Raw genomic sequence first — 24,025 nt, forward strand, 5'->3', positions numbered from 1 at the left:
ACGAGTGAAGTTCGAAGAGGTAGCAGAACGGCCGTGTACCACTACCAATTTGGATTTCACACACGTTCAGTGCCGTCTATTGGAATTTTTCGTTTCATAATACGTTTTTGTTATACAATGACATATTTGCCTGACATATATTTTTCTTTTCGTAAATATCCAACGAAAGACCAAAATTTCCTTGTAGACGTTCATAGTGCTCAACATCCTCTATGATTACAAAATTAAATGCGAGCTTTCTGCTAATTTAGTTATTAATGAGCCCTTCTATTATTTAACACAAAGATATAGGCAAAATCTGCCAACTGTTTAGAACCAGCGTGACTAAGAATTTTTCCCGTGAAGCAAAAATAGAAATAAAACGACGCGTTGTTTCTTATTGTTGTCTTAATGAATTTAGAAGTTTTATGCGATCAAAATGAGTACAAAGCAATAAAAGAGACCTGTGCTCACATTTGTCTCACAAACCCGAACTATGTCACAATCACATGAAAATATCTTCGAGAGAAAAAATGAGCTGTGTGCTACGAAAAAACTAACTGGAGACAGGAAAACAATGAGCTGTACAGAGAAGCAAAAATTTGAGAAAGAGACTACATTGAAGTAAACGGTAACAAATTTGACTGACAAATCTACTGACCTATCTTTCCTACTAACCGGACTCACATTTTAAACAAACTAGAACCAGAGGCAGATTCAATTTGACTGCATGAATGGAGGTTTTGAAACAGCAAAAGTGAACATCTGGGGGGACATGCTGGCTAAGAAGAGGGTAGAATTGAGAAAAGATTCTAAATGCCTCAACTCTCGAAGGGCTGCTGAGTCATCAAACAATAAATGCCGCCGAATTTCACTTAATATGTCACCCTTCAAAGAGAAGACTAGATACCCAAGTATAGCATTGAAAAGTGTATATTAGTGGTCATTTAGAAGTCAGAAACTGAAATTAGTAAAGTGAGTTTAAACATGTTGTAGAGTTGATTTAAAAAAAAATGGACTATACTAGGCTCAAAATTGCAGAAATAAAATATCAACTTTGCAAGATTTTAAACAAGGTTAGTCATTAGATAGCTCTGTTGATTGAGAATAGAAATAACATTCAGATCTAGATTATCAGACTGTTATATAAGAAAACTAAATTAAATATTCTAAACTTATCTTTAGCAATGAATCGAATAAAATTTCATATTCATGTGAATTTCAAAATATAGTAAAATAGACAAGTTTGATATTACTAGTTGCTTCAAACGCGAATGATAGTTAAATTATTTTAAATGAAGTTAGAAATAAGTAATTGTTTTACTTACGACACATTCATACTTATTAGAAAAATAATGAATTTGTTAATATTTGCTTAATAAGTGGTATAATTAACATTGATAGTTGGATGTACAATACCCAATACAAATTTTGATGAATTAGTATTAAATTTTTAAATGACACACCTGCTTCATTTAAGGAATAGAATAGAATTATATAGAATAGATTCATTTGAATAGAATTTACAATTTGGTCCTCAACATTAGCATCAACAAAAGGTAAAATTAACTCATTTTCTGACTTCTACTAAAGTAATCGGCTAATTGATTCGTTGAACCAGCTATATATTTTACTTCATACGTGAATTCTGACAGCTGTAGAAGCCAACGAGTTATAATATCAGCAGGGGACGTTACCTTTTTATAATGAATCAAAGGTTTGGAATCAGTGAGGATGGTAAACTTTTTATATGACAAATAGTGTTTAAATGCCATTACTGATCTATAAATAGCATAAAGTTCAAATTTTACGGGGGCACAATTACGTTATGATTGGGATAAACCATTACTAAAGTAAGATATGGGTTTTAGTTGACCATTAAATCCTTGCATTAAAGCACCTGAAATAGAACCACTGGCATCAGTATTAAGGATGAACTGCTTATCCCATTGGTGAGGATGTACAAAAGGCTCAGAGAGAAATATATTTTGTAATTGATTAAAGGCATTTTGATGCTCCTCTCTCCACTGAAATTTTGAGTTTTTAAGGGTTACTTGAATTAACACATTGGTGAGTTTAGAATAATTAGGAATCTGGTGGCGGTAAAAACCACAAACACCAAGAAACTTTTCAACATGTTGAGAAGTTTTAGGGGGCTTAAATTGAGTTATCTTTGCAATATTAGTATTGATAGTTTTAATGACATTGCGAAAAATAACGTCTAACGAAATACGTCAAACGAAAAATTCCTAGAAAAAGTTAAGGAATTACTTTTTAAAGTTTTGTAGTTTTTAACCTACATATATCGTAATGATTACAAAACAGACTACTTCAGAATAGGATGAGTGACGTAGTGTGGGTATCCCGAGTCTGATGGGTTTTTAAAGCGCGGCACTTGTTTACGTTAGCAACTGTTCTTTGCATTCTATTTAGAGTAAGCCAATCTTGTCAAGTATAAATTCACTAAAGTGATACATTCTATTATCCTTCACAAAGATTATATCGAAATGATTTCAATTCTTTCCGGAAATATTTCTTAACACAAAGACAGGTATGAAGCCATAGAGATCATAATTTATGCATCGAAGTTGCCAGGTTCACAAAACAAAAATTTATCACGTTTTACAACAAAGTACATAAATAATAAAACTAAGAAATTATATTACCACAAATTCGATGTGCCATACGAGGCTGCAATTAACCTTACATTATTTAACATTAACTTATGGGGGTAAATTTAGCTCAACTTGAAACGTTCAACATTACATAATGAAAACATTCCTTAATGAAAACGTTAACCTAATGAACATTCCTAAACGAATCCAAATCACCGCAGAGTTTTGATACGATATACCTTCAAGTACAGAAAAAAACTATTTCACCATTGACGCTATTAATATCGTCTTGTCACTTTATCATTGATGACTGCTTACACGCGTGGACAGATTCATAGCACAGAAATTATTCTAATTTCTATAAGGCATAACACTTAACTAATGCAATGAGCTGCAGCAAACTGCTTAAGCAAGCTAATCTGAATAGTTTCGCTACGCTATGAGGTTACATTTTCTTTGAGAAACCTGTACATAAGAAATAACCTTTTCTTTGATAAACATGTACATATGTGAAATAACCTTTTGTTTGAGAAACCTGTACACATGTGAAATAACCTTTTGTTTGAGAAACCTGTACACATGTGAAATAACCTTTTGTTTGAGAAACCTGTACACATGTGAAATAACCTTTTCTTTGAGAAACACGCACATATGTGAAATAACCTTTTCTTTGAGAAACACGCACATATGTGAAATAACCTTTTCTTTGAGAAACATGCACATATGTGAAATAACCTTTTCTTTGAAAAACATGCACATATGTGAAATAACCTTTTCTTTGAAAAACATGCACATATGTGAAATAACCTTTTCTTTGAAAAACATGCACATATGTGAAATAACCTTTTCTTTGAAAAACATGCACATATGTGAAATAACCTTTTCTTTGAAAAACATGCACATATGTGAAATAACCTTTTCTTTGAAAAACATGCACATATGTGAAATAACCTTTTCTTTGAAAAACATGCACATATGTGAAATAACCTTTTCTTTGAAAAACATGCACATATGTGAAATAACCTTTTCTTTGAGAAACATGCACACATGTGAAATAACCTTTTCTTTCAGAAACATGCACATATGTGAAATAACCTTTTCTTTGAGAAACATGCACACATGTGAAATAACCTTTTCTTTCAGAAACATGCACATGTGTGAAATAACCTTTTCTTTCAGAAACCTGTACAAATAATTCCATCACTTGGTCATGTGTACAATTTACTTGAAGAAAATTTAGAGTTAAATACCTCATGAAAGACATTATTTACAACCATTTTAAAATATTTTCAGTTGTATTTCAAAAAGTTATTTAAACATCAAAAATGTTATGTTACACTCTGCTTTTGATTTTAAGTAGATGACACCAGCTTTTCTGTTAAGTAAGACAAAAGGTTTATAAAAGGTAATAAGCTATGATACACATAATCAATAAGCGTATCTTTACTTAACAATTTAAACAGTTTTCAATGCATAGTGTCAGTTCCTAAAATAAAGTTTTGTAAGATTAACTAAAAAGCACAGATGAAAAATTATAATTTCATTTACCAGTATAGAAGCTATCAGATATTATACAAATAAATAAAATTTACAGATGTGAAAATTGATATACTAATTACGCAAGTAAAAATACATTTTTACAGACTTGAATTTAATTTTGTGGAAGTTTAGCAGCATAGAAGAAAACAGATTCATGCGACATCATACTGGATTGCAAACAAGTGATAATATATTACTATAAATTCCAAAATTGGTGTTTTCAGCAGCAGAAACACAGATGTTGTATAAAGTGGTTTTAAAGCGGCTTATCCATTTAGGATTTCAGAAGTAGCACATATTCATAAAGTTTTTTTTTGAAAGGAGACGTTTCATAGCTTCTAAACCAAGATTTTAGACAATTAAATTTTCAATCATAATCAATGGATATTTTCTTTCTGTACCGTAGAACACAGAAAAGTAACCAACTTTAAGAAAGAAAATTTGCAAGCTCTAAGATTTACATTTAACAGATCTAATTTCATAAAATTACTGATCACAGTAATTTTATGAAATTATGTCACTGTGTTTACTGTCACTGATTTTATGTCACTGTAAAGGACGCAAGTCATTTCTAATTTAAATGAGTATAAATATTATAGTCTTCTAATAATGTTTACGGCTATTAATTTTTAGCTCCATTGACTTGGTAATTTCAAACCTAATCCAGAAGACGAGGTAACTCCTGAATCAAGCATAATGAGAAATTTGCCTTCATGGAGGGTTTTTTTGGAGGAAGGAACTAACCCCCATTTGCTTTACATGGAAATTACAATTACGAAAACCTTCAACGGTTGGCCTGATGGAACGGGAACTCTAACCCATGATCCGTCTACCACTGAGGATATGTTATGTCAGTCCTGGGTTGGACCGAACCGGGTGCGGAATTCGAATCAGACAGCTATCACTGGGACCAAACTCGGGTCACCTCATTAGGAGGCGAGCGCTTTATCCTCTGAGACGCCAACTCTCTGGTTATGATAAATAGTGAAAAATGACGCAGAGTTGACGTTAGTTTGGTTATCCCAAAATACTCCCTTGAAATTTTTAATCAAATACAGAATGCGGCAGATACCTAGATCTGGCGCTCTTAACATCTCCCGTGAGTCCCCTGAACTTTAATTGCGAATCCCCCACTCCGAAATTATAATAATTACTTTATTTAGATTTGCAGAGATTATTAAACAGAAATATTTTCTAAATTTTTGGAAAATTTAAGGATCAAAGTTTCTGAATGTTCATTTAGAAATTTTATTAGCTTTTATTTAAAGGGCCCTGGTCAGCTTAATATTAAGACACGCAGCTCTAATTGAAATTTGAGCATCCCAGGTGTTCGCAAAGTACTTACAACTTTGAATGAGAATTATCGTCAATCGAAGACAGAAAGCTATGAAAATATAGATTGTTCTAGTCGAAAGAAAAAAAACCTTGAAACTTCCATTATCATGCAATGTAGTAAAATCATGCACTCTAGATCTTTTAGAATCTTTGTAAATGCAGATAAAAGATGAATTCTTTCGCTAAATTAGGGCGATTAATTCTGTTTCATATTAGATAAAGAAACCCGATTGCATTGTCATCTGTTACGGAACTAAAGGTATCAGTGCTGTAACTAATTAAAACTTTGATTTGTAAACATAAATATGTAGTAAAAATGGCTTTGAGAGATTAATAGTACTGCGATAACTTTTTCAATTATATATTTTGAAAGTTCAAAGTTTGTCCTAAGAAATGTTTTAGGAAACCAATTTCTGAGAGAGGGTTTCTATTAATTTCTTGAAACTTTGAGTAGGATTTAGATTAAAGTTTCTACTTTGTGACCGTTATTTTCTACAGTAGCGAGAAAGCATTGAATGATAATTATAAACAATTTCGTGCAACTTCGATACTGATTATAAGCAAACTATAGTATTTAGGGAAAATTTCTTTTAATACTTTTATATTTACATAAACCACTTGAAGATTTGAAACAAATACAAAAAGGTGAAAATTTTATAGTTAAAGAAGGTAATAAAAATTTAATTTTTACAGTTATGTTCGTTTCTGGTTCTTTTAGTTTAATCTAGTTACAACAGTTATGTTCCTTTACTATAATTATTCTATATTCCATAAGTTTCGTTACACGGAATCATATTTAAACGTTATAAAATACATTTAATTACAACTTTTAAAACTAAATATGAAATTAAATGTCTGTCGAATTTAAATGTCGTATTTAAAGATTTTTCACAGGTGATTTAATTGTATAAAGTTGATAAACGGGAATGTTTGGTCACCGCAGGAAACTAGTAGACCCACGATCCAGGTTTGTTCACGGCAATCTTTTGATAAATACGGCTTTAACGGGTATTTGACGTCTCCTACGTAACAATACCAGGCAGGGGAACCAGCCACCACAAAGAAGCAATGTGCATTCAATGCCCAATTCTTCAACCCTACTGATGCACTAAAGCCTGTTTGATTGGCAAAACAAGTTTAACCCGTAGTAAAAATTTAATAATTTTCTTTAAGATAAAGTACATAGATTCATGGAATTTAACCACTAACAGAACGTCTGTCTAGAACAAATTATCCTAGAGAAGCTTGTTATTTTAAGCCTGTTCTCTGTTAACCGTTTGAGTGCGGTGAAGCTTGTTATGTGCCGAAAATGAGAAGACACTGCTTTGGTTAGAATAGGTTGGTTAGTAGTTGGTTGGTAGTAGTTAGCAGTTTGTGGTAGTTGGTTAGTAGTGTTGTACGCATTTCATTCCGCACTATTAGCATATATATAAGAAAACTCTTCAGCACTCAAACGGTTAAAGTACTATTTCTTAAATTAAAAATTTTGTAATTAAAATTTAAAAAAATTCTGCTTTTGATATATATTTCTACAGTTTTTAATTGTGAATATTACTTAATTATTAAAACTTTCTCATTCAAATTTGCAAATATATTCCATAATATATGAATACATTATTCGAACATAAATATTTTTAGTATTTAAAACCGAATAAAAGCTTTCAACTATAAGAAACTGAAAATTCAAACAAATTGCGGTACTCTAAGCACTATGAACGTTCAAGTTGCAAATAAACACTTAAAGCAATAGGGTCTTTTTCAGCCGACTACCGCTACCAGTTCGTAAACGCTCAGCCGTTCCGGAACTCTCCATTTCGCGCCTATTTACCTGTATTATAGATGGTACTCGTGTTTCTATAAATTCTTCTGAGTCTTTCATTAGAACTGGTGAAAACTTACTGATGAACGTTCATAGTGTCTTGTTACTTTTGCAAAAATCTTGCATTACGATGATCTGAAGTATCCCTCGTGAAATATAAGAGTTACGTTTACAAAATTTTACTCTCTCCATTCTTTCTTTTCCTCTTCGTTTCCATGGTTTCAGGAAATTTTGCTTTCTTACTTCGGCTATACGTTTCAGCAGGAAATTTAAATATACTGCCGTGGGAAAAGTATATTTCCCGAAACTATGGTAACTGAGAGTAGAACTGAAGGGGGGGGGGAGGGGAACGTATAACTTTAGAGGACCGTTTCGTCTACAAAGAGTATAGAAAGCTTTTATTTTCTCTCATCGCGTTAAAATTTAAATTAGATGCCAGTAATATAGATTGCAGATTAGTTTGATACTAAAATCTCCAATTTAGAAGAAATTTTGTTCCGCATGAAAGCTTCGCTTATAAAGCTATAAAAATATCAGAAATATTGACCTTATATCGAAGGTAATTCTGATTTCAAAGTATATGAAGAAACTTTAAAAGAACTATTGTTCAAAAGTGTTTAAACCTTCTTAATGTAATCTCCAGACTAATTTCACAATATTGCGAAATCCGATAAAACTGAGATTTAACATTCTGAAACGGAAAAGAGAACTGCCTTAATACTTTGCCACGAGAAAAGGATTTTGAAATTTAAAACGAATTTAGCGAAAACTAGAATTATGTTAAATTAATTTTTTTACTTTAGTGTTTATTAAATTTTATCAATTTAAATCAATTTGGCTCCGTGAATAAAGAATTAACCTGAAACTAATTAGTTATAGAAATCTTTAGTATTTAATATATTTTGTTATACATCATTATTTGATCAACTTTTACAACATTTTGATGAAGATTGTCATCCCATGGTTTTACTATATATTATGTCGTAAGAAATATAATTTATAGAATGTGAATAGCAGTAAAGGTAAACGCGGGGTCAAAAAAGGGAGGCTAACTGTAAAGAACTACTTTATTAGTGCGTTAGGTATTGATTTGGACCTTACCCACTTAAATTATTAGTACATGAACACAGATTTTAATCATCTAACAAATTTTAATCATTTATACACAAAAGTTCGCATTTAATTTAAATTCTTCACATTAAATAAATTTTTAAGATCACCTTACCCACAGAAAATTGTTTAACAATCAAAATAACTGAAGAAATATGCAAGATTTTAGAAATTAATCACAATTTGAAAATTATTTTAACAAAATTGCTATTAAAGATTTCGCTATGAAAGGTTAGAGAGCTTTCCTCAGTAGAGAGAAAAGAAATTAAAATTTAATCGAAAGATCATAAAATTCGCTATACGCTCGCTTAGCAGGCAAACAAAGTATTGGAGATTCCCTTTTCTTTAAATTTTATTATTTAATATTAATCTAAATATGCATTATGGTTGAGAAAAAGTGAGGAAATTGAAAAAATCAGTTACACAAAGTATAAATATTTAAATTAAAATATCACCAAACCTCATAGTGTCATATTTTCTGATTAAGAAAGAGTTTCAGCAATTTGCGTAATTTTAAAATTAGACAATTGTATCTTCATTACTTATATATTACATATATATTTCTTTGATTTACCCTAAATCTTTTCATTTTATAACTCTGCAAACTTAGTTGCTTTATATCTTTCAAACCTCATTTTTACTTGATCCTTTATTTTTTTACAGTACTGTCTAGAATAGTAACATTCTTACTAGGAGAGTTTTAAAAATAAATTTAAAAAAAAGTAGATCAACGATTTAAGTCAATTGCAAAATTTTTTCTGAATTTGCGAAACAAATTATGTCTGCAGATTAAACATTTTTACAGTACTTTTTAATGTCTTGTATGCTTAAATCTGTTGCTCCAAAAGTAAGCAATCAAAACATTCCATAATTTCTAATGCCCTATTATAGCTAGATGATAAAAGTAGGACTAGTTATGTATTCAGTTATTGAAGAGTGTCTCGTAATTCTAGAACAGTGGTTCCCAACCTGGGGGCGATAGAGCTTCTCAAGGGGGCGATAATCCTTAGGGGGGCGATCAGGGGGTGACGAGTATTCAAAAGATAAAAATTGCTAATAATATCAATAATAAAAGCTATTTGAGATTGGAATTGAAAATATGTATGAAATCTATGGTTCTGGTGTAAACAAAGAATTAAGATAGTTAAAAATTAAAAAAAAAAAAAAAACAAGTGCAGGATCGTTTTCGTTATACGTTTTGGTATCGCAGGCGGAAATCTGATAAGTCGCTCTGTTCCTCTGAGCAGAGCAATAGTACTGTTTCCAGGCGTATTGATGAGATGGCCACCGATGTTGAATCAAAACTCAAATTTCTGAAAGAAGGTAAATTTGCGTTGCAGATTGATGAATCAACTGTGATAGATAACAAAGCTGTTTTAGCTTAAGTGAGATTCATAAATGAGAGTAAGGAGATTAACGAGGAAAGGTTGATTACAAGAACTTTGAACACAGATGCAAAAGGATCGTCGATTTTTAAATTGGTCAAAGATTATTTTGAGGCAAAAGAAATTCCCCTCACAAATGTAAGTGCTTGTGCAACAGATGGTGCTCCAACCATGTCTGGTTGTCATACTGGGTTTCTGGGTCACCTTAAAAAAGAAGTACTGGAAGTTATCTCACCATTCATTATGTCATTCATCGTCAACTTTTGGCTGCGAAAAATTGGTTATTTCTGGCATAATAAAATAAAAGGTAATTCTCCTAATAACCGTTTGTTCCGAGAACTTTGCCATGAAAATTATGAAGATTTCGAATTCCTGCTCCTACATACAGCTGTGAGATGGCTTTCAAAAGGAAACTGAGCCGTTTCTTCGAATTGCTAGATTCGGTTACTGAGTTTCTCGACACCACTGATCCCGTTTTAAGTGAGAGTTTGAAGCAACGCAAGTTGGAAACTGCGTACCTCACGGATATTTTTGAAAAAATGAAGGAAATCAACGTAAACTTCAAAGAAATAAAATGAACATTATCAAGGCTAAGGGAATCATATCTTCATTCATCGTCAAGTTTGATATGTACAAGTCAAACATTGGCTACAAAGAGCTAATGCAATTTCCAACACTTGAAAAGTGTTCAATGGCAGATATCAAGATTCTCGAAAATAAAATCTTAATTTTTACTGATCACCTTGATCAGTTATGGAATCAAGATTTAAAGATTTGATGAAATTAGAAATTCCGGATTGGATTTTCGATCCTTTCTCTTTTGAAGTTGTGGATAAGCTCACTTCCTCTTTGTAGACTAAGATTTTAGAATTGAAGTATGACTGTGAGGCTAAAGTCGTCTTTAAAAAATACGGTTACGAGTTAGCTTGGGTAAAGCTTATGGACACTTATCCACAATTGTGGAAACAAACTGAGCCGCTTCTCATCTCGTTCCCCTCAACATATTTATTGGAGAGAGGATTTAGTTCTGTCTTTAGGCTGCTCACAAAGCAAAGAGATATGTTAGACATTTGTTTCAAAGACCCGCGTTTAAATTTGACGAGCATAAAACCTGATATCCAAGTTTTAACTTGAAATACACCAAGCACAGGGCAGTCATTGAAGTGGTAAAAATGTACTTTCTCCCTCTTCATTTTTTTTCTTAAATTTTAGTTGCCAACGCTTTAACTTTTTCTTGATTACATTAAAATATGAATTTAAAAAAATGTACTTTTGTTTTAATTATTCCGTTTTAAATATCATTTCTTTTTTAAAAAAAAGATGCAAAATTTTTTTTAATTAATAAAAATGGCGGGATAAATGTGCCTCCTTATTTGCATTGCAATTTAAATTAAAATCAAACAACATAGCATATTTTCAGTGCTTTGTTGCTCACAAGCTACAATCAATGGTTTTTTGAGCAAAAAGAGAAAGGGGCGATATGTGTCAGCCAACCCCAAGAAAGGGGCGATGGTCCACAAAAGGTTGGGAACCACTGTTCTAGAACAATGTGGAACTATTGTCAAATAGTTTCAAAACTAAAATTCTGGTCAATCAAAATCTCATTGAAAGCCTAGAATGCTCATATTTCAAGTGGAGCTGCAAGCGCTTAATTAACAGAGCTAACGACAATTCTAAACTAGCTTCTAAGTTAAACTAACGACAAATCAGTTATCTTCGAATATTTAAAATACATTGGCCATGTTTATTAGCTTACAGATTTGTTTATTCAAAATCGTAGTTAATAACCTGTTCTTCAATTATTAATTTTGATCCATTCGAACGAGAGATTAAGGAATCTAATCAATTTCGAAACTTGCTGAATCCACCACTTCATAGTGTATTTGCAAAAGACCAGTTTAAAAGCAGTGATGATTGAATTCTGAAAAGATGAATTCTATAGTAACAAGCAAAAAACCAGGGAAAGATACTTTGTTACGGTGATCGAAATATCAGCTCAGGGGATAGAGCGTTAGCCTTCTAATGAGGTGAATTGGGTTCGAATCCCAACGATGGCTGCTTGATACGAATTCCGCACCCGGTTTGCACCGACCTCAGTGCTGACCTGAAATATCGTCAGTGGTAGACGGATAATGGGTTAAAGTGCTCTCAGCCGTCAGGCTCACCGTGAGGCGATTTTCCTTAATGTCAACTGCCGGGCACCTCCACTCGCCGCAGTTTTATTAAACAACTGTTTCATAGCTTTATCTAGCAACCCTCACTGAGAGGAAACCCTATGATCGTCTCAATACACCACTCTCAAAAATTTTAAACGAATCTTCGCGCTCATGGATATTTTTAAAAGTTGCTTGTTGAATTAAGTGAAAATTTTATCCTCGTTTAAGACTGGAAAAATTCAAATGAGAAAAAATACTTCGTCCTTCTATAAAGAAAGAGGTAGAAAAATCTGCCGAAATATCGTATAACGACACTACACAAATACAATTATTTCAGTTAATTACAAATATTTCGGTTAAAATTAATTTTCAAATCTAAACTATTCCAGTAAATTAAATTAAAATTTGGAGTAATAAAATATTTATATCTTCAGAATAATCAATTTCTTTTAAATACCTTAATTAAGTTAAAGAATTGCCTCCTATATAAATCACATTATTAAGTGTATAAATTAAAAGGAAGAAATGAATAAATTAAGGTATAAAGCTAACACCAACATCATTACACATACAAAAGGAAAATGCTTGAAACTCATAAATTGTGCAGTTACTTAAAGGTTTTAAAAACTAAACAATAAGGTACAAAATCCTGTTGCATTATTAAATATTATGGCCACATGCTTCATAAAGACAACATAAATTATTTGAAATAAATTTATAATAATTAAAATGCTATATCCTACTCACAGAAGAGGGGAAAAATTCAGATAAATAAACTTAAACTTTAAGAACCAGATAAGAATTATAAACCAAGTTTAAAATTAAGAAACCAAAAACTAAGAAATAAAAAGGTGCTTCAGAAAGACCGATTATATAGAGAATGACAATACATAAAAACTTATGAAGCAGCTAAATTTATTCACACCTCATCATCACTCATGCGTTTTTTAAATCGTATATTCCGAGAGAAACATGCGTGAAGTAGTGTTCGAAGATTTTCGCGAGAAAATGTGAGACCAAACTTTGCGAATTTCAAAATACGGCAACAATCTATAGTTACAGGTTTTGTAATTTGTGGCCAATATATTGTTAAGTAATCAAATTGGCACAATATAGTAAGTCGGTCCTTACCGGAGTTTACCTTAAGCTACCTTTTAAACTTACAAAGTCGATACCCAACATCGTAAAAAAAATCACTCGAAAAATCTATTTTCGACCATTGTATATTAAATGATAAAAAGCATAAATTTAAATCATATCTGAAATGTCTAAAGAGAAATTTCATAAATCACTAAAAATAGGGAGATTTGTATTAGGGAGGTATCAAAACAGAAATTTTAGCCTCCAATCCAAAATATTTCAGACAGTTTTGGAGAGACGTACGGGAACTAAATCTTTGGTTTAACATTACAGACTTATAAATTAAACTTCAGGTGATTGAGTTTCCCTGACATTTAAAAAAAAAAATCTGTTTTCAGCTTAGAGCTCTGTTTAGTTAAAATAGTTAATTGCCCGTCTTTTAACTACTTTATCCTTTGTCAGGAAAATGAATGTGGAATTACGTAACCGAAACTTAGCTTTCCATGACAATTCGGTACTTGCACATCACGATCACGGATACGTACACATGTGACCTTTCACACCAGCGGCAGCTGAGCATTAAAACGCAAAATGGCGTATTAAAGCTGATCACAGTTTCTCCGAATCAATTCGAATGTCAATTAACGTAGAGTTAGTTAAATGCATTGCAGTATCGATCATTGAATTCGTTAAAACACAATTCTTTCTAGTCTACGTCTTTTACCTAACTTAGATTAGATTTATTATTCGTTTGTGCATTTTACCGCAACCCATTTTTGTTTTGTATCATTTGAAGTTTTGACGCATAATCAGTTCATGTTCTTCATGACTTCGTGCCTGCCTTTGTGTTGAGTCTCCGTGTAATTATATACACAGAAAGACTTTAAATATTTAAGAAATCTTTGTGAAAAAAATTTAGAATGTGTCACTTAAGAGAAATAATCCTTCGTGGGCTTGGCTTATTCTGAATAAAATGGAAAGAACAGTTTGTGACGGAAACAATTGTCATGCTTAAATAAAAATCAGGATAAAGATACCCACACTACGCCACTTCGTGAAAATATGTATTAAACATTTTATTAAACAAGTTTAAGTTTATAACTTTAAAACTTTCTTTGAAGGAAACGAGATTGCGGACACTATGGCCAAAACTGGTGCTTGCGAGGCCTCTGTGTCATCGGCACCTCTCACCTTTTTGGAAATCTTCTCAAAAATAAAACACAAAAACAAGACCACTTGGAATGTCCCCCCAAAGCACCCATCAGCATCAAGAGGGGGGGCATCAGTGTTCCAGACCTGGAGGCTCCCTGGCCCAAGGTTTTAATAGACAGGAACAACTTTTTTAACTTTTTTAACTTTTGACAGGAACAAGGTTTTAATAGACAGGAATTTGTACCAACTGTTCTTCAGACCAGAGGCTTCGCCTCACCACATCCTCGATTGCCTGGGGCTCACCAAACAGGATTTAGCAGATGATCCATTGACGGTGGTTGATTTTTTGAGGGCTTATAACGTCATGGACCTGGTCCAGCACTGCTGGCCAATGGGGGCATGCAACAACAACAAATTTATAACTAAATAATGTAAATATGTGTATAATAATACTTAATAAAAGAAATTTTTAACAAATAAGTAAAATATTTTGACCTGTTTTAGTGAAGCTTTCAACTAATCCGGTACCATCAGTTCTATCTGGAACGCCGCCGGGATTGGTTGACTCCAACTATGATATTCCGATTAACTCGTTCACCGGATTCCAACTAACTACAGATTCCTCTAGAATGCCTATTGAAATTGACAAAAATGTCATCAGTATAGAAAGCTTAAACTAAATTAAATATACACTGTTTACAGTATAGGGAACTCTAACAATCAATGTAGAACAATCAATAAAGTATAAAATGTAAAGTTAAGGGTTTTACACTCTTTCAACATACACAGGATCAATACAGGATCAGTAGTGTTAAACAGAGCTTATTAAGAGCCTTGATTAAAACTTCAAAATTAGCAGCCAGTGCATTTTTACAAAATTTAATCTAAAACCAAGTGTAACATAATTACGGGTCAATTCAGGAGAAAATTCATTCCATTATGTGATATTATCGAATGATAATATCGTTAAAACTTACAGCAAAAATGCTGTCACCCTGAATAACTTTCGTTCTAATGATAACATTTTTACGAACTAAGTGTCAAACTGAATGGTTCCTGGGGGTGACCTCAAATGGGTTAGAGCTAACTATTTAGAAATCAGACAAAAAATGTACTTTCTCTGAATAAATAGTTTTAAATATTTGGAATCCTGACCCTTTAAATCGGGGGGGGGGGTCGACAACATATCGAAAACATTGGGTGGCAATCAAGATTTATATATGGCGAAAGTTTAGAATAATGCAAATAACCTAACTATAGAAAAACAATAAAAAACAACCATAAGAAAACTGCAGGAATATAATGACAAGATGGCTAAAAATAGTGTGTCTCTTGCTAAGCTACGAAGAGAACTTTTGGATCTAGTTTCTGGGCAATGAAAACAGTTTAATTTTTCATCCTTTAAAAATAAAGTTTTAATCTATTAATTAATTACTTATGATTTTTCAAGATTTTAAAATTTGAACTACTTACTTTTTTTAAAGTTGTTTTAACGTTATTTGTATGAAAATTTTGCACTAAAACTAAATTTACATTAGTTATTATAAATTTATGAAGAGTTGTAGGGCTATTTGCTTTATTAAAATTATTTTGTTATATTTATAATCACCACAACATTCAATATTTAATTACCAATAAAAGTTTGAAATCTTTGAAAAATTGAAATTTGTCAAAAGATGGCGTCAATGCCCTGAGGTCTCCAGTAGAGTAAAATTTACTTTTTCGTTGAATTTTGTAGTTTTAGATTTCGAGATTTGCTAATTTCAGTTTTACTAGTTTTAATTGTTGAATTAGAGAAAATAATGTGATCCCCCACTACCCTTAACTATTTCCAGCATTTATGTAAACAAATTCTTTCATATGCACTTTTTATAAAAAATTATTAGGAGATGGTCGCAGAAATTACAGGTGAAAAAAATAGTTTAGCAACAATATTTAGAAATTAATGCTGTTTGTAGGAACTATTCTTCACACCGCCTTATATAAGGTAAAAATATTAAAAGAAATTATCTGAAACTAAACGCGTATGTGGTAGATAATTTCAAGTTTTTCCGAGTTTTAACAATTTAGATTTTCTATCATTAAATCAGTGACCTTCATTGGTTAAGTAATCTGTGGTTTAATTTATGGAAAACTATAAATAGAATAAAAATGTTTGAATTTCTTCCTATAGGGTTTAAGTGGATACCTTTTAAAGTCTGACGATATGCATGAAATGACCCCTAGTCAAAGGAATCAATGTTAAATAGTTGCAAAGACAATTGATTCGTTAACCAATTGAATCTGTTAGAAAAACAATTTTTGAGATGAAGATTCTAAAAGTAGCACTGTTTTGGAATTTTTGCAATTTTTTGGTAGGCGTTTAAAAAAACAAGGTATATCGAGCATTTTCCTGATATAGCAATATATTAATAATAATTCTGACAATCAATTATGAATTTTACTATAAAACAAATTAAAGTACCAAAACAATTGATTAGTATATTAATGAAAAAATATACGTGATAGCATAAAGAATAATATTGTGAGAAATGTTAAATAGTTGGCGAAATAATTCAGGGAAACAGGAGCAAACGGGTAATTATAATTAGTTTTAATTTTAAAATTTTGCTAAGATGTTTAGAAATTTTAAGAAGCTTAAAAATTTTTACTACGTATTCGCATTATAAAATATACATATTGAAGAAATTGATAAACACATTAGTTCAAACTTTTGTATAAGTTTGTATATTATTGAAATTTTATCAATTATTGAAACAAACTGGAAAATAAAATATAAAAGCTGATGTATTATCAAATTCTATCAGAAACATGTTCACAAAATCATTTTTTAAAAAATAAATTTTTCCAGTTTCTACCAAATACAAACAGTTGAAACTTTTGATGAAAAATTTATACCTCATAATTCAAAATTTTTTCATACACAATTTCATTAGATAAAAATTATTCGAAATTATTTTTTCTTCATGAAATTATCTTTGGATAAATGAGTTTCATAAGAAGGTGCAATTCTTTTTCTGAATTGCTTAATTTAAAATATGTCTGAAAACGCAAAAAGTGAAATTAACATTAAAGGATCCAAACTTTGGATCAATCTATGGGACTTCCCAAACTATGGGAACCCTTCTTCCCAGATTGATGCTACCCCCTATATTTTGAAATTTAAAAAATGTATGTTTATTCAGAAAAGTGAGATTTTGTGTCTAATTTCGTAACTTAACAGTTAGAACTAAATTTGCATATTTTTCAGTCACCCTGCACGATTAAGAACTTCCCACATTTCAAACATTCATAAAAAAAAAAAGAAATATTATTCCTTCCTAATATTTCTCTTTTATGTATTTTTTATGAACTAGTAACAATCTAGAGTTATAGGTTTTGTAATTTGTGGCCAATATATAGTTAAGTAATCAACGAATTGGCTCTATATAGTATGAAGTTTAAGTCAGTTCTTACCGGAGTTTGCCTTAAGCAAACTTGTGACAAGGGACTTTCAAAGAAGCAAAAATTTGTCAAAAAATCGATATTTTACATTTTATATTTTTGAAATCTAGGCATTTAACTGAAAATTTAAAAAAAGAAAATTCTGGAATAAGAGCAAAATTGATGAAGTTATGGCCATTTCAGTTTTGACCAAGCCCCTTTGTTTACCTTTTTTTGTCTGCAGATAACTGTTAAAATTAGTTTCGTTTAAAATTAGTTGAATATTTTCTTATTTTTGAAAAAAATTAAAGTACATAATTAAACTAGTTCATTAGAAAATATTTATAGGTATTTATATTAAAAAACAAGAAATATTTGTTCAGAAGTAAAATTTGCAATGAAATAGTAGTAAAAGTCATTTTTCTCAAAATGCTGTTTTTGACAAATTTACAATTTTCAAGCTGTTCCAGCGTAATGAATTTTCATTCTATTAACCTGAGAATTTAATGCTATATATTTATGAATATCATTAACATTTTGTTGGAAAAGTTTTCTGAATTAAGTGAATAGTATTTTTTTATACATGATATTTTATAGTTTTATGATGATTTTTTCCTAAAAATGTAGGTTTTTCACTGTTTAATGTTATTTGTTTCTATAATAAAAAATAAAAAAAGAACTCCCAAAATTTTTTTCAATATTACCTAATATGCAATATTTTAAAAGAATTTTGTAATTTTGACAAAATTTCAGACGAGAGGAGTAATATAAAAAAAACATAAAAAATTCAAATTTTTAAATTTCTTAAATTTGGAAATATTTTTTGAAATTCTGTATAAAAATTGTTTTTAACAATATAAATGTATTCTGAAAATTTCAAGCAAATCCCTTGATAATTTCAAAAAAAAAAATTTGAGTCCCTTGTCGCCTTAAACTTGCTAAGTCGATACGTGAAAAATATCACTCGAAAAATCGATTTTCAAATTTAGACTATTTTACATAAATTAAATGATAAAAAGCATAAATTAAAACATAAGAATTTGCAAAACATTTGACCATATTAGAGTTATTTTGCTTTATTACAAAAACTAGTTTTTGTGAGTCTTGTGTAGTGTTTCCCAAAACCAAAAATTTGCATCGAAGTGAAAATTGAAATAGTTCCATGCGCTGTAATTTTGAGGACTATTCCAAGAAACATTTTTACACACTCTTTAGATCAATAAAAGAAACTTTTAGAGAAAAATTTCAAAATAGGGTGTCACAACATATTTTGTAGTCATTTCAATAATTTAAAACGCTCATAAAATGCACAACTTTTATGTTTGTTTTTACCTTTGAACTTGCAATTCGTGAACTTTTGAATTAAATTCTGTGAATGAAAAAGTTTAATAAAATATATAGCAATCAATTCAATTACGCATTAATCTAAAATTGCATTTAATATTGATTTTTTTTTAATAGCGTGAAACAAAATATAATACTTCAATAAATCTAATTTATGAAATATTTTACGGAAATTTAATTAAGATTTAGTCCGCCAGTTTAATTAAAAATAAAATCTTATCAGTTTTAATAACAACGCAAGAAAAGTTTTCTGCGAAATTAATTAATTCTATTGAAATTATTTTATTTTTGAGCGATTAAATTTCATGGCAGACGAAGCAGTCTAATAAGACATAAAATTACATTTAAAAATCTACGACTGCAGATTTTAAAAAAAATATATATATTGAATTAAAGTTCAAGCATAATTATCAAGAAGCAAGATACGAAGTGGTATTAGACTTACCAAGTGAAACTTCGTGTAACGCGACGAATTTGTATCACGTCGTGAGTCACTTATCAAACATCAACACTGCATTTCAATAAACAGATGCACTTCTCATCAACGTAAAACAGATAAACAGAATGAACGAGAAAATGATGCACTTTTATAGAACGATAACAACACGCGAGAACGCTTCGATCAGCTTGTTTTTGTTTATATCCGAATTCACAAACATTAAGCTAGTTTCGTCAAGTGTGGAGATGGCTGGTTCGAATCCTACTTTTGCCTGCATGTATTCTTCGTGATATCCTTCTTCAAATTGTTCGATCTGTATTCTACTTGACAAAGGTTTATAAGCCTAAATTGAGCAAACATGCCTGCACATGTATGTCATTTCCATAGAGCAATAAAGTGTCGCCGTGGGTGAATCTGTCGCTAAATGATCTGAAGCGTGGAGAGTTCGAATACTGTCGTAACCTTATCACCGTGCTTTCCTTTCTTCGATTTGAGGTGGGTCATTGATTATAGCACACACACGTAAATAAAAAGATTTTATGGGGTCAAGAGGTCGGGATATAGCTTGACTGGTAGGGCGTTGAGAGCATGTCTAAGAGGTCTAGGGTTCGATTTTCACCGAACGAAGAACCCGTGTGTGCAACTGGTTACTGGTGCATGCTTACCGTGGGTTACCGGTGCATGCTAAACCTGTAGGAATCACAGAGTCCTCCAATGATTGATTGTGCACAGGCATTTATTTATTTATTGTTATATGCTTATATCTTATATCCGTCGCTGAACAGTTAACGTGATTTTCAGTTTACGATTACTAATTTTCAACTCCGCAGCCTTGTAGTTTTGAACCAATCCAGAAGACTAGGAAACTCACAGAGGTATGATTTGTTAAGAGAATATGGAATGCGACTCGACAGATTTAACGTGCATCAGTTACTACACGGGGAGTCTTCGGCTGGCGGGATCGAACCCATGAACTCTTGGACATAGACCCAGTACCCTGCCAACCAGGCTATCCCACCCTATTGTTATATTCTAGCTTGTATGCACTTCAGGAAGCTGCATTCACTTAGCCAGTAGGGCGTTGGATCCATATCCAATAAGTCGTGAATTCGATCCCCGCCGGTCGAGAACGGCAGGGATCGAAGGTGGTGCTTAAAATGGTGACTGGTGCACATTAAATCTATCTGGGTCGTAAGTTTCACTAACAAATTAATACCTCTAGGAGTACTAGATCGGAGATTGATCATGCTCTGGTGTAAATTACAATTCGTGTATGGATGGTGTGAAAATGTGTCCTCTTTGTCAAACGGGATGTGATTTATGAATGTTGTCTTCCTTAGAGATGTTTCTCACACCACCTCCAATAGCCCTTTGTGCAGCTTTATATATATACGTAAATAATTGTATCTGTAATCAGACGTAAATAATGTATGTTCTTCAGGGCTTATAAGCTATCTTGTCAGTTTATTGAGAAGATGGTTCAAATAAGAGAAAGACATCGCAAAGATACATCCAGGATTGTAGTGGAATTCGAACCTGCTACGCCCAAGCTGCAGAGGACTTTCCGAAATGGCGAGACTACTCAGAAAGGATGTCCCCCTCTCAAACCCGTAAATTTATGAATAATATGTATCGATATGATTCGCTTCAATTGCCAGGGGGGCCTAGAATCAAAGAACTTGATCATTAACAGAAAAAAGTCACTGGTTCTTTCTACGAAAGTTACTGAATAGCATCAACGTTTTGAAAGCACAGAAATTTAAAATCGAGATAAAAAAAATACAACAGCAACAGTGGTGGTCTAATGATAATGAAGTTACCAGTCATTTAGCAAAGGGATAACCACATAAAAGCTTTTAACTAAAGAACTAGACACGGTAGGCGTCACTCTTACTAGTACTTTAAACTGGAATACCCATATTGAAAATATTCTTAGCAAAGCGCAAGGAGCCTATAGATCGCTGAAACCAATATTAAACTATAATTCAAAACTATCACTCAAAACAAAACAAACCCTATACCTCCAATGTATTCGACCGATCATCAGCTACGCAGCCCCTGCATGGAGCACAACCACTGTTAGTCAAAAAAAGAAACTGGAGATTACTCAAAATAAATTCCTCAGATATATCACAGGAGCCCCCAGATCCATGAAAATGAAAGATCTAAGACGAGAGTTAAAAATCAATAAAATAGATGAGCACATAGCTGAACTATGTGCAAGTTTCTTCAGAGATGCACTCTCTTGTCATACGTGCAATTACTTTAAAAATTTTGATTTTGTGCTCATCAAAGACAACATAAAATATAGCCCGGCAACCGCCCTTTTCCTATCCGACGGAGTTTTGTCCCGTAAATTTTGTAAATAGCTGTAAATACTTGTAAATAATTTTGCGCATTTATTATGTATTTTTCCTTTTCTCTGAGGCTATGTGGCCACTGTGCACCTAAGAAGCTCGGGGGTAATACCTCGAAGGGAGGCGAGGCAGTCTGCCACAAAACCTCTTCTCTCTCTCAAACTTGGTCCCGCAGTGGACTGATCGTTAAGACACGGTTCCCAGCAGATCACCGAAGTCAAGCATCACTGGCTACGGTCAGTGTGCGGGTGGGTGACCACTTGGATCAGTCTGCGTAGGGACCGAGGGTGTGCGGTATCGGTCCTCGTTAAACTGTGATACCGTAAAGTGCTGGACTTCGCGCGCAGGTCGTCGGGCTACCGAAGCGGGGGTGCCATCCCTTCCGCAGAGGATCAAAATTGTGATGGCATGTCTTCGGATCATCCTCCGGGATGTTTCCCAGACCGTCGCCAATAGCCCATTGTGCAGCTCTAGTGCGACGTAAAGTAACAACAACAACAACTCTCTCAAACTTGTTTGTTCAATCTCACTACTTCATTTTATTTTTCTCTCAGTAAAAGATACTGAACCCCAACTTTCACCTTTCAGTTGCGCTTCGGCGATTCATCATTTATTTCCACTCAGATGAATTAGTTGGAGACCCTAGCGGGGCTGATGCTAAGATAACCAACACAAATGAGTATGAGTAACTAGACATGGTCTTATATTTTGCTGTGATAAAATTGGTAACATCTGGATTTTACTATTAATCGAAACTTCATACCGAATAGGTAAGCAGGTACTTTATTTACGTCGCTCTTGGGTTGCACAATGGGCTATTAGCTTGCCTCATCAAAAACTCAAAATTCTGGTAATTATAACAACTGTGCTTACTTATGTTTGAAAATTAGGCTTAAATAAGTATTTTTTGAAAAAAAAATTAACCTACTTTCTTGTTTGAGTAGTAAATATTCATAGTTTTCGTTTCGGGCATAATACAAATATTTAGAAATCAGATTTTTTTTAATATATTAACCAAAGGATACAGTAATAATATCAAAATTTAATAATAATATTATTCTTTGCCTCGCATTCAGATTTTGTCTCTGAAATTGTTATTTCTTCTTAGTTGCTGCTCTTTTACTTTTTTCTTCCTCGCTTTCTTTCTTTCTCTGTTTTTGTAGATAGTCTGCATACTTAAGGGGATTTTCATTAATTTCTTTCCGAGATCTTCCATTATCTTTTTCTGCTATTCCTTCTCCGAAAAAAAATGTATAAATTGAAAAAATATGGCACTAAAAGTCCAAAAATGCATATTTAACAAATTGGAAATAATTATTATTAAAATGATTTAAAAATTTGAATCTTAAAAAAAAAAATTGATTATGTTTGTTTAATTTCAGACTCAGAATCTACAATCTTATGCTAACTTTATAAGTTAAGCGTAAGAACATAAGAGTTTCGATGATTTTCCCATTTTTTATTTAAGTAAAAAGAGAAAAAAATCTGCCCCATAAATTATATTTATTCAAAAAAAAAAAACTAAAATTGCTATAAAATAACTCAATTTTTCGTCTATATTTAATTGTTAAAAATTGCTTTTTCTTAATTCAAAAATCTTTAGTTCAACAGAATTAACTTTAAACTTTAAATTAATTTTCTTGATCATTTATTATTTTCAGAATATTTTTCTGGAAAAACAACAATTTATGTATCTATGCACGAGTTAATAAACATTTGTAAGCACTGCCTCATGCTCAAATGAGTATAATTGGGTATAATATGAAAAAAACACAACTACTTCGATTTAGTAGGAACAACATATGACGCAATGCTAAACGAATGGAATTTAGTTGTTGCTTATTTAGTTATTGTTATTAGTAGTTGTTGTTATTTGTTTTAGTTGTTGTTGTTTATTTAGTTGTATTTAGTTTCAATAACTTTTCTTTATAATGCAATAAAATCTGGCGAGCAGCTATTTAAACGATCGAACACTTCGTTTGTTTATTTGTGGTTTGAAGTTAGGCCCGCAGAAAATGCCGTTCATGGGTTAAATTTAGTAGGAACAACACAACCTGTGACGTAGGCTATATTATACCCAATTTTGATTTGTTAACCGGAGTTAACACAACTAAGTCAAAGAGTGTTTGTTATTGTAGCCATTTATAAATTCCCCTTCATATTATTTTTCTTAATAGTTTTTTAAAATTACAATTACTCAATTGAAAGTGACGTTGCAGGAAGATTGTGAATGTTTAAATAAATGTCACGCCTGCTACACGAGCATGCCCCCCCCCGCAAATCTTAATCACC

At 31.9% G+C, this 24,025-nt stretch overlaps 1 long non-coding RNA gene across 1 annotated transcript; it reads right to left on the reverse strand.

The window, feature by feature from the left end:
* Window positions 1-9,967: 9,967 nt before the first annotated feature.
* Window positions 9,968-19,830, reverse strand: LOC147803272 (uncharacterized). The gene is made up of 2 exons (XR_015428983.1): window positions 19,383-19,830; window positions 9,968-14,803 (listed from the first exon to the last, which is right to left on the reverse strand). It is a non-coding gene; the product is annotated as an uncharacterized LOC147803272 (long non-coding RNA).
* Between the last annotated feature and the right edge of the window lie 4,195 nt (window positions 19,831-24,025).

This window comes from Parasteatoda tepidariorum, chromosome 9, assembly GCF_982258835.1.
Source record: "Parasteatoda tepidariorum strain Cologne lab strain chromosome 9, Ptep-v5.0, whole genome shotgun sequence".
In the NCBI taxonomy this organism is placed as follows: Eukaryota; Metazoa; Arthropoda; class Arachnida; order Araneae; family Theridiidae; genus Parasteatoda; species Parasteatoda tepidariorum.